A 16,036-nucleotide genomic window follows, 5' to 3' on the forward strand; every position below is an offset into this window, starting at 1 on the left:
TTTAACCCTTATTTTAACATAGCATACGACTACGAACACATATCAGAAGTGTATTCGTTTTCAACCCCTTAGCATAAGACTATGTAACATAGCAGATCTGATACAAGAGTATGGCTTATTTTCCAACCCCTATTTTAACATAAGACTCGTTCCACCCCTATTTGAACATAGCAGAGTATGGCTCATTTTTTCCACCCTTATTTGAACATAACAGAGACTACGAAACATAGCGAAGATTAAACATAGTTCATTTTAGGGGTGAACTCGTTCTCTTTTATGAGCACATTTTCCATCCCCTATTTTAACATAACGAACATAGCATCGTTTCCAACCCCTATTCGAACTTAGCAGAGAATACATAAGACTACGAAACATAGCAGGGGTGTATTCAACCCCTATTTTAACCAGAACTAATAAAAGAGTATGACTTATTTTCCAACCACTATTTTAACATAGCATAAGACTACGAAGACATAGCAGAGGTGTATTCGTTTCAACCCCAGACAATAAATACCTATGTAACATAGCAAAGGGGGTGTGAACACACAACTGTATTCGTTCCACCCCTATTTTAACATAACAGAAATAGCAAAGACTATCAATATAGCAGGGGTGTACTCGTTCCAATGTAACATAGCAGTTGGCCTATTTTTCCACCCCTATTTAAGCATAGTCCATTTTAAGAGGTGAACTCGTTCTCTTTTATGAGCATATTTTAAACATAGCGGACAATGAATACCTATGTAACATAGCACAGGGGGTGTATTCATTTTTTTCCACCCTATTTAAACATAACAGAAATAGCAAAGACTACTAACATAGCAGGGGTGTACTCGTTCCAACCCCCTATAGCAAAGATTCTTTTAAGGAGTGAACTTGTTCTAACCTTTATTTGAACATAGCAGAGATTATTTTCTTTTACAAGGAGACAATATTTAAAGATTGCAAAGGAATGCAAACTTTCGTGTTTTATTATCAGTTACATAATAACTTCCGCCATATGTGGATAATTCTCATTACGTCATTCATCCGGATTTTAAAAACATTGTGCTAGTTTTTTTTCTTTAACAGACATATTGATTTAATAGTATGTATTGATCGCTCGCGGGATAACTTGTCATTCAACGATAAGATTTTAAAAAGGGGGAAACCCCGACCGTGACTCGATATCATCTCTATTGCGCAATATTACGCAATGCAATCACAAAGGTATATGTTGATCGCTCGCGATCTGTCTTGTCATTCAAACCTGACCGTGACTCGGTGACATCATCCCTATTGCGCAATGCAATTACAAAGGTATAAAAGACTAATCGAGAAGTTCTTTTTTAATCAGTTCCCTGTTGGTGTTTACAGTGTAAACATCTTATCATTGAAGTTCTGATTTTTTTGTGTGTTTGTCTATATTAGTGTGGTTTTGTTTTTTAGTTGTCTATAGGTAAGACATTTTATAACAATAATATCATATTATAAAAACTCACTTGTGAACTATTATAGTAACGTTGCGTTATTTAAAAAATAACAATAACATCATTATAAAAAACTCACTTATGAACTATTATAGTAACGTTGCGTTATTTTAAAAAATGACAACGAAAAAGGTTAAACCAAATACTATCAATTTACCAACTGCTCCTCTATTTAATAATAATTTTAAAAAAATATTTTTAAAATGTGATAGTGTTTTAAATGAGGATAGTGGATGCTTTTTAAATAATAAAAGAAAAGACTGTTTAGATATATTAAAACAGGAACAACATAATACATCTTTTAAAGTAAATTTTTCTTTGGCTACAACTTTTGTAAAACCAGTAGATTTAGAAACATGTAGATTCTTTGTAAATAGTGGCAACGAAATTATTTTACCGAGTACAGATGTGAATGCTATAATTGAAAAACTATTTAATAAAATTTAGTTGAACAAGAAAACAAAGCAATTAAGAAATCAGGGTGGTCTTTATGGTCTCAACCTAACCATCTCTTAGAAAATAAAATCAGTAAATATGATCCACTGTCAGCATCATCTTATATAAAATTGCCTCAATGGATTTTATCCACAAAATGTGTTTTAAATATTCAAAATAACGATAATAGATGTTTTATGTATTGCATTCTAGCTGCATTGCATCCAATAAAAGAACATCCACATCGTGTAAATAATTACATACAATATATTAATACTTTATTACCGTTATTTGAAAAAACGAATATAAAATTCCCCGTTGAAGTAGCACATATAAGCAAATTTGAACATATGTATAATTCCGTATTTACTAAGGAACAAATTTCTACTAATATATATGGCATTGATTATGATAATGAAACAATTTTTCCGTTACGTATAAGCGAAAACAGCTGTAGGTAAACATATTGATTTATTATATTGTGAAGAAAATTGCAATAGTCATTATTGTCTTATAAAAAATCTCAATGCCTTATTGAAAAGTCATAAAGAAAAAACTTATATAAAATTGCCTCAATGGATTCTATCCACAAAATGTGTTTTAAATATTGAAAATAACGATAATATATGTTTGTGTATTCCATTCTAGCTGCATTACATCCAGTAAAAGAACATCCACATCGTGTAAATAATTACATACAATATATTAATACTTTATTACCGTTATTTGAAAAAACGAATATAAAATTCCCCGTTGAAGTAGCACACATAAGCAAATTTGAACATATGTATAATTCCGTATTTACTAAGGAACAAATTTCTATTAATATATATGGCATTAATTATGATAATGAAACAATTTTTCCGTTACGTATAAGCGAAAACACAGCTGTAGGTAAACATATTGATTTATTATATTTAAACTCTCATTATTGTGTAATTACAAATTTAAATGGTTTAGTTAGACATCAATTAGGTACTCATCAAGCATTTATTTGTAGACGATGTTTAGTATCTTTTTATAAAAAATCAAAATTAGATGAATATGAGAAATTATGTAAAGAACACACTCCAGCCAAAATTAACATGCCGAAACAAGATGTTTTAAAATTTCGAAAACTAAAATTATTACAGAATGATGTCATAATAGTTGCAGATTTCGAAAGTTCATTAAAACCTATAAATAAACAAATCGGATCTAATACAAAACAAATTCAGGAACATATACCATGCAGTTTTAGTTATATTGTGTGTTGGAGTAACAAATATATAAAATCAGATTTAGTTATTTATAGTGGAGAAAATGTATCGATTAAGTTTATGTCTGCTATGGAGAATGAATTAAGAAAAATAATAAATATATTAGATTAACAAAAACCAATAATACCATTAAATAGTTCTCAGTTACAGGAGTATAATCTATCCACTGAATGCTCTGTTTGCGATAGTAAATATGTGAGTAACAATAGAAAGGTTAAACATCATGACCATTTAATTGGAACATATATTGCCACGGTGTGCAATAATTGTAATTTGCAAATTAAATGTCAGAGTAATTTTATCCCTGTATTCTTCCATAATTTATCTGCCTATGATGCACATTTATTCGTGAAAGAACTAGGTTGCACACCTGGCAATGTATCTGTAATTGCTGAAAGCACTGAGAAGTATATCACATTCTCCAAACATTTTAATTTTAATGGTAGACCTATTGGGTTACGTTTTGTAGACTTATACCTACCATACACTGACGTATTTTTCCGCCGTAGCCATAAAATTTCATGCGTTAGTCTTGTTAGCAGCTGTCAATACGTTAGTGTATGGGACCTGGCGTACGTTTACGTACCGAATTTTTATACGCTTGAAAAGTCTGGCTGCTTTTAACTTCGAGCGTAAATACGGCGCGTAAAAACGGCTCAGATGAAAGGGTTTTCGAGCAGCAGGTGGTCTCTTGCCCTTTCCACGGCCTTCTCCCTGGCCTGGTCTTATTGTTTTCAGAAGAGAAAACCTGTTCTTGAGTTGTCCTCGCGGATCGTTGCTGAGGTTTGCTGGTAGACTCACCAGAAATCTTCATTCCAATCTAGTTTCAGTCTTTCTATACAATACATGATTTCGGCTAAATTAATATTTTCTATTGTACAAAACGAGATATTATTTCCTAATTAAAATTCATAATTAATTTTCAGTACATAGAGGAAAAGGTATTTAAATCCAATACTTTCTAATTAGAATTCCCAAATGATGAGAGCTTCTCCGTGGCTATATGATCAGCGTAAGCTTCTCGGCGCAGGACATACTGTTCGATTCTCGGCAGAAGCTCACGCAGTTTAAATCTCACTTCTCATATAGCCTCGCTGTCTGAGAGGTCGCTAAATTCAAACCCAATCCAATCGAACATGATGTCTTTCGACTACGAATTTAACATTAAATTTAATATTTGACAATTAGCCCCCCCCCCCCACACACATACACACAGAGAGAGAGGTCAAGATGGTTATAAAAATGAAGTCACACCTTTAGAGTTGCTCATATTCTGATATGAAAAAAAGAAGTATAACATGACTTTTAATAGCATGTGACCAATTCCCGCTAAACTAAAAATGTCATGCTATTTAGAAAAGAGAGAGAAAGCAAGAGAAGGGAAAGAAGGTTAGGGCAACCAACAGTAGAGTACGCAGGAATTTATTTCGGGAGCTGTCCAAACTCAATATGAGGGTATTTTATATTAAAATTCCTAAAATTGTCCCTAAAATTAGGCTAAATTTACACAAAAGTCGAAATTTCGGGGGGGGGTCCGGACCCCCAAGACCCACCCCCTGCGTACGTCCCTGGCAACCAACATAAAATGTTACTTCCAGACATACTTTCTCGTTCACTTGGTTCTCTCCGGTCGAATATGAATAAAAATGTCCCCAGTAGCAAAGATAAATTACATTTCACTCTTATGAAGAACACTCCTTCACCAAATAATGTTCAAATTCAGCATTCTGATATTTTGTTCTGTTCCACGCTACCCGTACAATATTTTTGAAAGAAATCACTACCAGCATAGAGGCTACAGGTACTTACTAACATGTTAGGTATATTTAAGAATAAAAAGTAATAATCCTGACCTTCAATAAGATATTATCTCGATATCTGCCTGATAAAACAGCAAAAAATTGCGTTTGACTATCGAAATTCGGTGAAAATTTTTTGCTATTTCGACCACCTGCTGCTTGTTATTTTAAGTACTTTCTCAATTTTACAAGAACTTGTAACAAAATAGGTTCAGAAAGTCACTATTTTTTTTCCCCGTGATCTTAACATTACTCGTGAAAAAGAAAATGTGAGAAACCGCAATACATGGCCTAATGTTTCTTTCTTTGTGAATTATTTCACACCTCAGATTGTACATATATGTAAATTTAATAGACCTAATAATCCTATTTCACCATTAATGCTCACATACTAAGTCTAAATAGCACAATCATTGTACTGCTCGCTTTAGTGTGCTTGCTTTTCAGCCTAAAAGTTCTAGTTCAATCCAGGGTACCAGCTATGTTGAATATTTTTCAACATTTTATTATATCTCGTCATGATGGAGACTGTGCCAACACTTATTTGAAAAGCTTAAGTAGACTCAAAACAGAACATACCTAACACCAAAATTGAAATGACACCCATTTGCAGGAAACAGGATTACACTCATAATAGTTCATGTTAACTTGTAGTATGCCATTAAAGCATTTCTCAACTTTTGTGGTGTGGTTACTATCAATTCTTCCCAGATAAACGTTAACTTAAGGTCTATTACCACACAATATTAAATAACAATGAATATCTGACACTTAAATAATTTCTTTCACGAACAACTCAATCATTTTACTGAGCTCCTCTGTGGCTAAACGGTTAGCGTGCGTGTCTTTGGCGTGGGAGATCCGGGTTCGCTTCCCGGTGGGAGCTCATGTGGTTCGGATTCCACGTTAATCAGTAGGTCTCGTCTCATATAGCCTCGCTGCTGAAAGGGACGTTAAATTCAAACTCAACTTAATCGTTTTATTATGTTTATAAGTAGCATGTCCATCAGTGTCAGGAGAATTTATATAATAATTGACACAACTTCTTACTTAATAGTGTTATTTTAGTGTCATTTTTACTACTAGAGCTTCGAAATTAATTGATATTTAATTGTTTTCAGTTTCGTATAACATACAAGTTTGTTTACATTTTTCTTTTTACTTTCTGCTTAATTCCTTATAACTACGCTTTCTTACAGTGAAATATGTCTTATTCAATGAATACAAGAATTATGAGTATTAAAAACATACAATTCGACGGATCTTTACACTGAGAAAAATGAAAATTTAAAATAAAACAAATCTGTTTATTTTCTGAACCAGTAAATGGAAACTCTTCCGACATAGATTGCTTCAAATCATTGGTTCATAAGTTGTGCAACAAATGTAATAATAATAATAATAATAATAATAATAATAATAATAATAATAATAATAATAATAATAATAATAATAATAATAATAAATTTAAACGAACGAATGGATTTGGTTCAAAGTGTCTTTAATGAGTTAACAGTTTAAACTTCATTTGAAAAAGAAATCTGAACTAAGATTGGGTAGCTCAGTTAATTTTAATAAGCAGTTGGATGTTTGTACCAACATGTAGTGAAATTTAAACAAACCAGTCGTTCAGAATAGTTTGACTTACTTTGAAAATAACCTAATCTGAGTTGAATTGGAGAATAGAGTGTTGTGAATAGCTAATTTTTGGACCGAATTTGACTAAGTTCGAAATTAAATAAATTAAGACCTATATTGTGGTAAAGCTTCGTGATAATATGCCAAAGGATAGGTGCTGACTGCCACGGGTGCTGACTGCCACAGCCAATTATTGGTGCTGACTGCCACGACTGTCGTTGATTGCAAATATAAAGGTGTTGACTGCCACGACGGCGTGCTGACTGCCACGAACCTGGGAGAAACTGTATTTGGAAAGAAAGGAATTAATCCCTCATACTAAATTTATGATTATTAATTAATTTAGTAGGGATTAATTTAGTAATCATTACAGCAAATCTATGTGGCATCCTATAAGTTACAAAGTTGCTCACTAAGTGGAACGACATACACTTGGATGTTTATAAAGGGATTGTCTTTTCTGTACTATGTACAATTTGCACATTTCATTGTTTATATTAATTGTCTTATTGTATTATTTAATGGATATGAGTGTCTGAAGCCAGCTGACAAGGGAAGTTTGGGAGAAGCACTCGCCTGCAGAGAAATAAGCATGTCATTTGAAAGACCAATTCATGCTGATTACAACAGGTAATAAAACTCCTCGAACAGATATTCAGCTTGGAAATTTATATGAGAAAATGAGTGGATGCACGTTTCAATGCGTTAAGTATTCTCACCCATGACGAAGCCTGATGGTTTGAACTTGCTATTGCTTGATCACTGGGGTCCATTCACAGACAATTTGTCTATTACAAGTTGCATGACGGATGGCAAAGACCAAATGGTTGAGAAGATACCAAAAAATTGCACACGATTTGTGCAACCATTTGATGTGTTATGATTCCGATCAATCAAAGATTATGTCAGGAGATGTGTACATAGTATGAATCTTCTTCATCTGGACGTTATAATGTACCAACGAAACAATCAAATAAAGTTCGTGTCCATACGAATCACTTCCGATCACCGCGATACATTGGATTGTTTCAGTTTGCGTTCTGCAAGACAGGTTACGAACAAATTATAGGCCTGTAACTTTTGAATCACTTGTCGAATTTGCTTTTTGCTTTCGTCCTGCGAACTGTTCTTTTGACGGATGCAACACAATTGCACATATAAAATGTTCATAATGCAAGGAAGTATTTTGCCTGCGTCATTTCATCATAAAACAGAAGAACAACAGTGATCAATTTTCATCTCTAACCTATGATTACTGTGAACAATGTAATGACTAATTGTATCTAACAAACCCGTTAGCTATTGCGAAACACTTTTTTCTGTTACTTCCGATAGCTTTCAATTCGTATGTCAATATTCGTTACTAATTACGTCGTACTTAACGCGTATAAATGCCTATATCCTCATTTTCTCATATAAACTTCCAAGTTGAATATTTCGAACCATTCTCAACCTACAGGAATTTTATTAGCTTGTTATAATCAGCATGAATTGGGACTTCAAATGGCATGCTTAGTTTCTTTGCAGGCGAGTGCTTTCTCCTGAACTTCCCTTGTGAGGTACAGCCAGCAGTGCTTTTTTGATGGAACTTTCAAGAGCTGCTCGAAACAATTTGCACAGCTGTACACAGTTCATGCTGACATAGGGAGTTCAAGTGAGAATACATAAATCGTACCAATTTTATACGCACCGCTCTCTGACAAAACTGAAAGTACACTCATGACCAAAATTATTGTCGCATATCTATAACTATCTTCTTGTAAGAATATAATTTGATAATTTTGTAGAGTACTTTTAATACTTATATTATGTGTATAATCAAGAAATTTATATTTGTGATAAATTTCATAGGAAAAGAATTATAAATACGAAAATCATAATGAATAAAATAAAATGTAACTAAACGGATAAGAAAATTTTATTTTCGTTTTATTGTTCTTATTTACTGCTCTTTTGACATGAAATTTACCACATGCTTGTCTTAGCCGATTATACACATACTAACATTATAAGAAATACCGGGCGAATTCGTTATCAAATTATATTACTAGAACAACATATTTATAATCATGTGACAATAATTTTGGACATAAGTGTACATACAGAGACTTGTTTACCTTTGTTAGGTGTTGGTCTGAACAACACGATCCTAAGGATCATCTAGTATCTTTCATGCTTCTTGGCGTCCGGTAATGTTACGTCTAGCAACTTTCTCTTAGGCTCGTGGCAGTCAGCACGCCATCGTGGCAGTCAGCACCTTGATATTGGCAATCAGAGCCAGTCGTGGCAATCAGCACCATTAATTGGCTGTGGCAGTCAGCACCCCACCTTGTAAGCTTTGGTGTCTATCTTGTTATCTCTTATGGGTATAAAAATGGCCAAATATTCAAATTTCGAAGGTTATTGATATATTTTCTTTTCTTTGATCCTTCTTTATTATCTTATATGATTAAATGAATGAGTACAGGGTTTATTACCTTTCATAAACAGAGGTATATTTGTGCACCAATCTTAAATTTTGGAAGAGGTACATTCCTTCATCATTAAGTTTTGTGAATTGTCAAATGAATAATTGGTAATTGTTCTTAGAATTGAAATGTTTCCTTAAAAGTCAATGTTTATATGTATTTTCATTTAGTATAATCTATTTCTGCATACGTAGTTTCAAGTAAAAATAAAGACAGTTTTTGGTAAAACAGTATTAGAGGTTACAATGAGATTTTTTTTTCTAAAATGCAGGCAATCCACGTCACCGCGTGTGCTTGCTTTTTTTTTTAAAAAAAAAATAGCTTGATTTTTAGCTACCTTGTTTTTTCAACATATTTGCAGAAGATTCTTTTGGCACTCGCACGAAAACAATTACGAAACTTTCTTGATGTTTCTAACAAATAGATACATAGGTTATAGTAGTAAAAAGTTCTAAATAAAATGCCTTTAAAGTAGAAATCCATGGGCAGTTATTTTCAGAGTAAGGGATTTCCCGTACCGCGTGTGGTTATGGCAAGAAATAGACGCGTGTGGTTATGGCAAGAAATAGACGCGTGTGCCTGAGTGTTAAAACGTGCAGCAAGGTGAGAATTTTAATCCCTTTATTCAATTATTTTTGATAGATTTTTGAAACATCAAACAATAAGGATATTTTTAAAGATTAAGGAAGGCATATACCAAGTTTCATTAAAATCGAATAAGTTTACAAGATTAGGATTAGTATTTAGATTTCTGGGCTGTCGGCATCTATGGCCACGTTAGCCCGTCACGTTTGAGGGATGACATCCCTCGAGGAGCACACTATCCGGGGAAAGAGAAGGAAGAAAGAGGCCTGGGACCTATATGTTAGGTACCACCCCGGCATTTGCCTGGTGTGAATGAGGAAAACTCACGAAAACCTCATTCAGGATGGCTGGTCTGAAAAAGCATTTTACACTTTTCGACCACCGGGAATCGTACCTGGGACCGCTTGCACCGAAGGCGAGAGTGTTAGCGACTATGTTACACGTAGCCACTGAGTTTAAGAGAGTTATGATAAAACAGACAGACGGATGGACATAAGTGCTAGTTGATTCAATTGGTAGATACTTGCTACTTTCCATTCAATTATATGTAGATTTAGTTTCGGATGTAGGCTTATTTCTATGTTTTATTGATGGAAAGAAATTTAGAACACCATAACTTTTTTTTAAAATCTAGAATCACACTTCTATGTTCCTTTCCTTTTGTTTGCCCCCACAGGTAAAATTCCAGATGCATGAGGTCTGGAAATCATGTTGGCCAATGCACCGATTTCACTGCTGCCAGAAAATTACGTAATTAAGAAAGCTTGTTGTGATTACAAACATCAGAAAGCATTTGGTGTAATGTTGTTATATAAACATAGGAAAGCAATAATCACACTAAAAAAAAAATACCCATATACGTCATTTTAAGCATTGCAGCTTTTAAAAAGAAGACTGAAAGAAAGTCAAATCTTCAATCATTTGTAACTTTGTTTCTATTTACCCCAAATGCGTCACATTATGATCATAGTATCGACATTATGATACTTTGGACGTGAATTGCTTCGTCTTTCTCTCTTGCGTTATTACTGTTATAGGAGGCTCCAAAATTTGAAAGAATGTGATATTGAAGTGTTATTAGTTTGTATCACTGAATAGTAAATATTGTATTGTAAGTATTGATGCAACGTATAGATTTGAAATATAGAATGTGTCTAGCCCCATTTGAAAAAAATCAATTTTAGTAGGGTTGATATCATTGTGAATTTGGTGGTATCACAGAGTATGTCAAACGATTTTCCTCTTTTGATATTCGATTCGTACAATATTCTAGCTATTATATATACACTGATTACCAGTTTAATTAGAGACATCAGGACAGTTGCAGAAACCGCCCTGCGGATGCTCCGCTAGTGCAAATGAATGAAATGCATCGCACGTGTACTGTTGCCTTGTGCTTCCTCACTCGGTATGAGTTTCAGTGCAGAGTGTGATGAGCAAGACGAAGGACCTGTGTACATTTCACCGTGGTCAAATCGTGGGGACCAGACGACTGGGTTGCTCGATTTAGGAAATCGCTGCGGCACTCGGATTTTCACAGGCAACTCTGTCAAGGGTGTATCACGAGTACCTGGCTTTCGGTAAAACCGCACTCTCACGGGCAAATTATTGCAGAGAGAGGCGTGTCGACGACATTGGTAGGAACCGACTGGCTAGCATCGTAGCAGCCGACAGACGGGCTACAATGTGTCAAATCGCGAGAGGTTCAATGCAGAACAAGTACGCCGTGTTAGCAGCTAGACAATTCAGAATCACCTACTCGTCATGTGGTATAGTAGCCATCGGCCTCATATGGGTGCATCGCCAACCGCACGAGGTAATGAATCAATCATGTCAGCAGGGAACTGTGCAGGCCGGTGGTTGTGGTATTCTCAACTGGGACACGTTTATATGGACTGAAATGGGTCTCTTAACACGTAGGTCACGGTCCCTCATAGGTGAACGCTACCACAAGCTTCTAGATGACCATGTGATGTCATTCGCTCGGTTGCAACATCCAGGTGGTGACCTCTTCTTTCAGCAGGTCAATGCGCCGGCCCACTGCTCTAGGATGGCAGCAGACTGGTTTAATGAGCACTCCTCTGATCAGGTAATAATTTTCTGGCCATTACAGTCACCGGTCCTCAATCCCATCGAACACATCCGGAACCATGCGCGCCGACTACAGAGGTGCTCCGGGGCTCTGGCACCAACAAAAATAATCTTGTGGGTGCATCGCATCACAAGAATTTTAGTTTGGATCCGTTTCTCTTGCGTTTAAGTCAGTCCTGTTACCGACTGAGGTAGGGCAGCCCCAACTTATCCTAATAGTACCGGCATGTTTTACTTTATCACAGCACAGCTCTTCATGACAGTGTTCATAAAAGATTTTAACTAAAAATAAACCAATCAAATATTGAGACTTGCCTGAAAACATATAGGCTAACACGTCCCGCCATTGATACGCACCCATAAATTTAGGAAAGTCGGCGTCGTTGTCTGGAACGCCATGGAATGACGTCTCCGGGCTGTGGACAATCTTCCGACCAATCTGCGAACTCTGTGGGAGACTTTACAGTAGATATGTATTGATATGCCACAATGCCGCGGCAGGTAGCCGCCGTTATCAGAGCGAAAGGTGGTACTACCAGGTATTAGGTAAGTGTCTCTAATTCAACTGGTGATCAGTATATATATATATATATATATCGATAGATAGATAGTTAAAGTGATCCTTATTTTTTTTTCTTCCGAGTCTCGTCCGCTAAAATGGTCCCATATCAGACCAAAGTATTCTCTGAGGAGAAAAAGGTTAACTGAATAATATACCCCAAGCAACATCAAGTTTTGAATGCATTTTCAGTATACAATATGAGGCAAAGGCACCTTGTAAGTTTGGAACGGCTAGAGGGGTGGCATCATATCTTGAATAAAGGTAATGGAGGTAAAACTATCTATTACTGTATAATACCACAATAGCAGTCATCTTAAAGCCCACCAGCTTAGATTCAGGCCCAACAATTTAGTAGAAGGGTTCATGTGATGCCATTTTAAGCAGCTTTTCACTACGAACACTAATCTGATTCCAAATTATGTATCATATAAAAATCGGCGTACCGAACGTAGAGAAAAGTACGAGGCCATGCTAAAAAAATAATGTCTCATTTGTTTTTCAGAATGTAAGCAAATATTTGATTGAAAGTACTGTTGCATTATATTAATTGCACTTCTGTCTTGACATATTGATCATACTGGAGTCCAACAGCTGGGGGAGCCGAAGCAGCATGTGGTGATCGAATTTCTTAAAACAGGAAGTATGTCCCTCTTTACAAGCATCGAAGAATAGTAGTTGATGTCGCGGAGAATTGTGAAGATATCAGTACGCCAATACATTGTGCTGTTCGTGCTTGTCCAGAAAACTGCATGGGATCGAGCCTCGCCTCGGTTGACAAATAACAAAGTGAAAAGTTACACAGTACAACGGGTGAACAATATCTCAATATTGTTGATGAACTGATTAGAGAGAATCAGTACATTATGTAAGCAGAACTTGCTATAAACGTGGTATCTCAAGGAATTTAATGCGGTCATTAATCGTAGATCTGGATTACGAAATAGTTTATGAATGGCGGGTGCGGCGTAAATTGACTTCTGACATGAAACAGAATATTTGCAAACAGTTGCTTCAGCGTCAAGGTGATGAGTTCTTGAACGATATTATCACAGATAATGAAACTTATGTATACCATATCCACTCTGGCGCCTCCATGAATATTGACACAAAGGATCGCTTGCACCGAAAAACTTTAAGACTGTGTCACCAGCAGGAAGGTTATGCTGACAGTCTTTTGGGACTTTTATGGTATAGTGAATATGGGTACGCAATTCTGATCAGTCCTGTAATACTTTTACAAAACTGAAAGCATGAAATCTACCAGTTTGTTGGTAACTGAAATTCACTAATTTAACACGGTAATGCTCTCCCTCACACTAGTACAAAGGCAACTGAGAAGATTCAGGTTGTTGGTTTCACTGTCATATCTCATTCTACATACAGTTCAGATCTGGCTCCATCAGATTTCTATTATTCTCCGAAAGTTAAGGAACACCTGAGAGGACTTCATTTTGAGTCTAACAATACAGTGAAGCATGAAGTCAGGGTGTGGTTTCGTTATCAAGATGAATATTTTTTTTATAATAATGTGATTATGAAACTGATTACACGTTGGCAAAAAAGTGTTGATTTCTATAGCGAAAATTCTATTAGTGTACATGCGTTTGTTTTACACTAAACTTCAGTCTTTACACATAAAAGAAAAACAATAAGATTAATCACTTTTCAGCATTCCCTGGATTTGATATAATTTTTTGAAAAAAATCATACCCAATCATAAGTAATCAACTTAAAGTTACCATGAATATGGCAGTTAGAGGTGATATAGAATATGATATGTGATTACAGTGCTTTACTTGCCCCCTGTTTGTTAATTTTAGTTGGAGAAGAAAGATAATGTCTGTAGATCTCCATAAGTTAGGTAAGAGTGCAAATGAGATATTCAACCTCAGGACCTACAGACATTTGTAATTACCAATGTATTCGTCATCTTTACCATAGAGATAGACCTACAGGCGTCCACTGTCATGAATCATTCACATCAGAGTAGCGCACGTGCTGCAAGGATTGCGTTGACCAACATAAATACGCGCACTTGATTCCAACATAAACCGTTGCAGAAGCAAAGTGTAATGGCGAAAGAAGAAAATTGGATCGACGATGCACGTACTAGATACTGCGCGAGAATCTGACGGTCTGGACCTACAAATGCCCAGGTTATCTAAATCCTAACTCCAACCCCTCCATGGCCGGTCCCAAACCTGTGTTGAGAAAGGAAGAGGAGTTGTTTCTGGGCACATGCATTATGGTGTCTGTAGTGCTGACAGGGGGGGGGATAGAACTTGGGAAGTTCATGGAAACACATTATTCTCATATTTCCAGCTGGTAATGCTTTCTATCTATGGACTGCACGTTAAGGCTGGAGAACAACCTATTGGGGAATAAAGGTTTCGACCGGATATCTAAATAGTGACTAATCAGTGGCATTGGATCTGACAAGAAACCCCTTGAGTGCGAGGTCGGAAGTGCAATCTCTAGTAAGGCTCTTTTGAAAGTGTAGTGTGAACAATGATGACAGGAAAAATATTAGCTGCTAATGACTCACCATGTGCAGCGGAGAGCGACAGAAAGTACCTGTTCGAGAGGTGCAGAGATCAACCTACTATGGGATGTATGTATTACACTTTACAAAATGGACATCGTCGACATTCACGAAATGTTCAAAACAAATCATTAACTTGCATCATGAACACCTAATAAAAAATGATACGCCGCAGTGATCACAAACGCTCACACCATCACGATCGAAGGCGAACTTCTTGGGAATTACAAACTATTCATGGCGTTCAGCTACGTATCAACTCTTAAAGAATGCATATAGAATCATATTGGTATAACGGGTGCATTATGTTCCATCAGTTCTCATCTCCTCGTTGAAAGCTCACATTCTGTCTCCGAAAAATGCAACTATGTCATACCCTTGGATTCGGGGGGTAAAACTACGTAGTACTTGAACACGCATGCAAGAGGGATAGTTGGTGTGCCCGGGGGGCGAATTCAATCCCTACAGGGAGGATAATGTGGCAGGTCCTCAATTAGCGATTTGGGCGTGTTCTTGATTTCGGAATGGGATACCGGCCATGCCGTAAACGCCGGTGGGCCACTGATGGGCTGCCTGCGACACGTCGCTAAGAAGTGGTGGCCCGGAAGCGACGCTCGCGTACGACCCAGTGGCCGTTTTTCCAATTTTACTGGTGGGTGGCCCACCAGCGACAGAAATCGGTGGTCCCGCCGCGATAATCGCCAGCGGCCCGCTTATATATTTTTGTTATGTTACAGTTGGATGGCCCACCAGCGACGCGTCGCTAGAAATTGGTGGGTCAGTGGCGACGCTCGCGGGCGGCCCGGTTTCCGTTTTTCCAATTTTACTGTTGGGTGGCCCATCAGTGACAGAAATCGGCGGTCCCGCCGCGACGAAACGTCTGTGTTCCACCAATTAGCAGATCCTTTTTCTGCCAACATGGAACACCGTATTTAGTAGCCCAAAAATTGCCTGATGTGATTGAATTATTGTAACCATAGCTTAGAATAAAAAGAAGTAATTGCTTGTTCTTGAAGTAATGGGTATTCAAATGCATTTTCTCTCATTTTTATTTATAGAGGTTTCACAGCCTTGGCTCAAAATCTGCAGGAATATCAATTGCTTCATTCCGTTTCTGCAGATTTTGAGTCAAAATCTCTATGAATAAAAATGGGAGAAAGTGCATTTGAATACCCATTACTTCAAGAA

At 36.4% G+C, this 16,036-nt stretch overlaps 1 protein-coding gene across 1 annotated transcript in view; it reads left to right on the forward strand.

Annotated features, from left to right (window-relative positions):
* Nucleotides 1-1,342: 1,342 nt before the first annotated feature.
* The window catches only part of LOC145665776 (uncharacterized), a 50,443-nt gene continuing 35,749 nt past the window's right edge, over nt 1,343-16,036 (forward strand). Inside the window, exon 1 of the mRNA XM_081732900.1 lies at nt 1,343-1,438. The gene's annotated coding sequence lies outside the window, so the exon portion shown is untranslated. The remainder of the gene's footprint in view (nt 1,439-16,036) is intronic.

The sequence above is a fragment of the Thermobia domestica genome, chromosome 12 (assembly GCF_964235325.1).
Source record: "Thermobia domestica chromosome 12, izTheDome1.hap1.1, whole genome shotgun sequence".
In the NCBI taxonomy this organism is placed as follows: Eukaryota; Metazoa; Arthropoda; class Insecta; order Zygentoma; family Lepismatidae; genus Thermobia; species Thermobia domestica.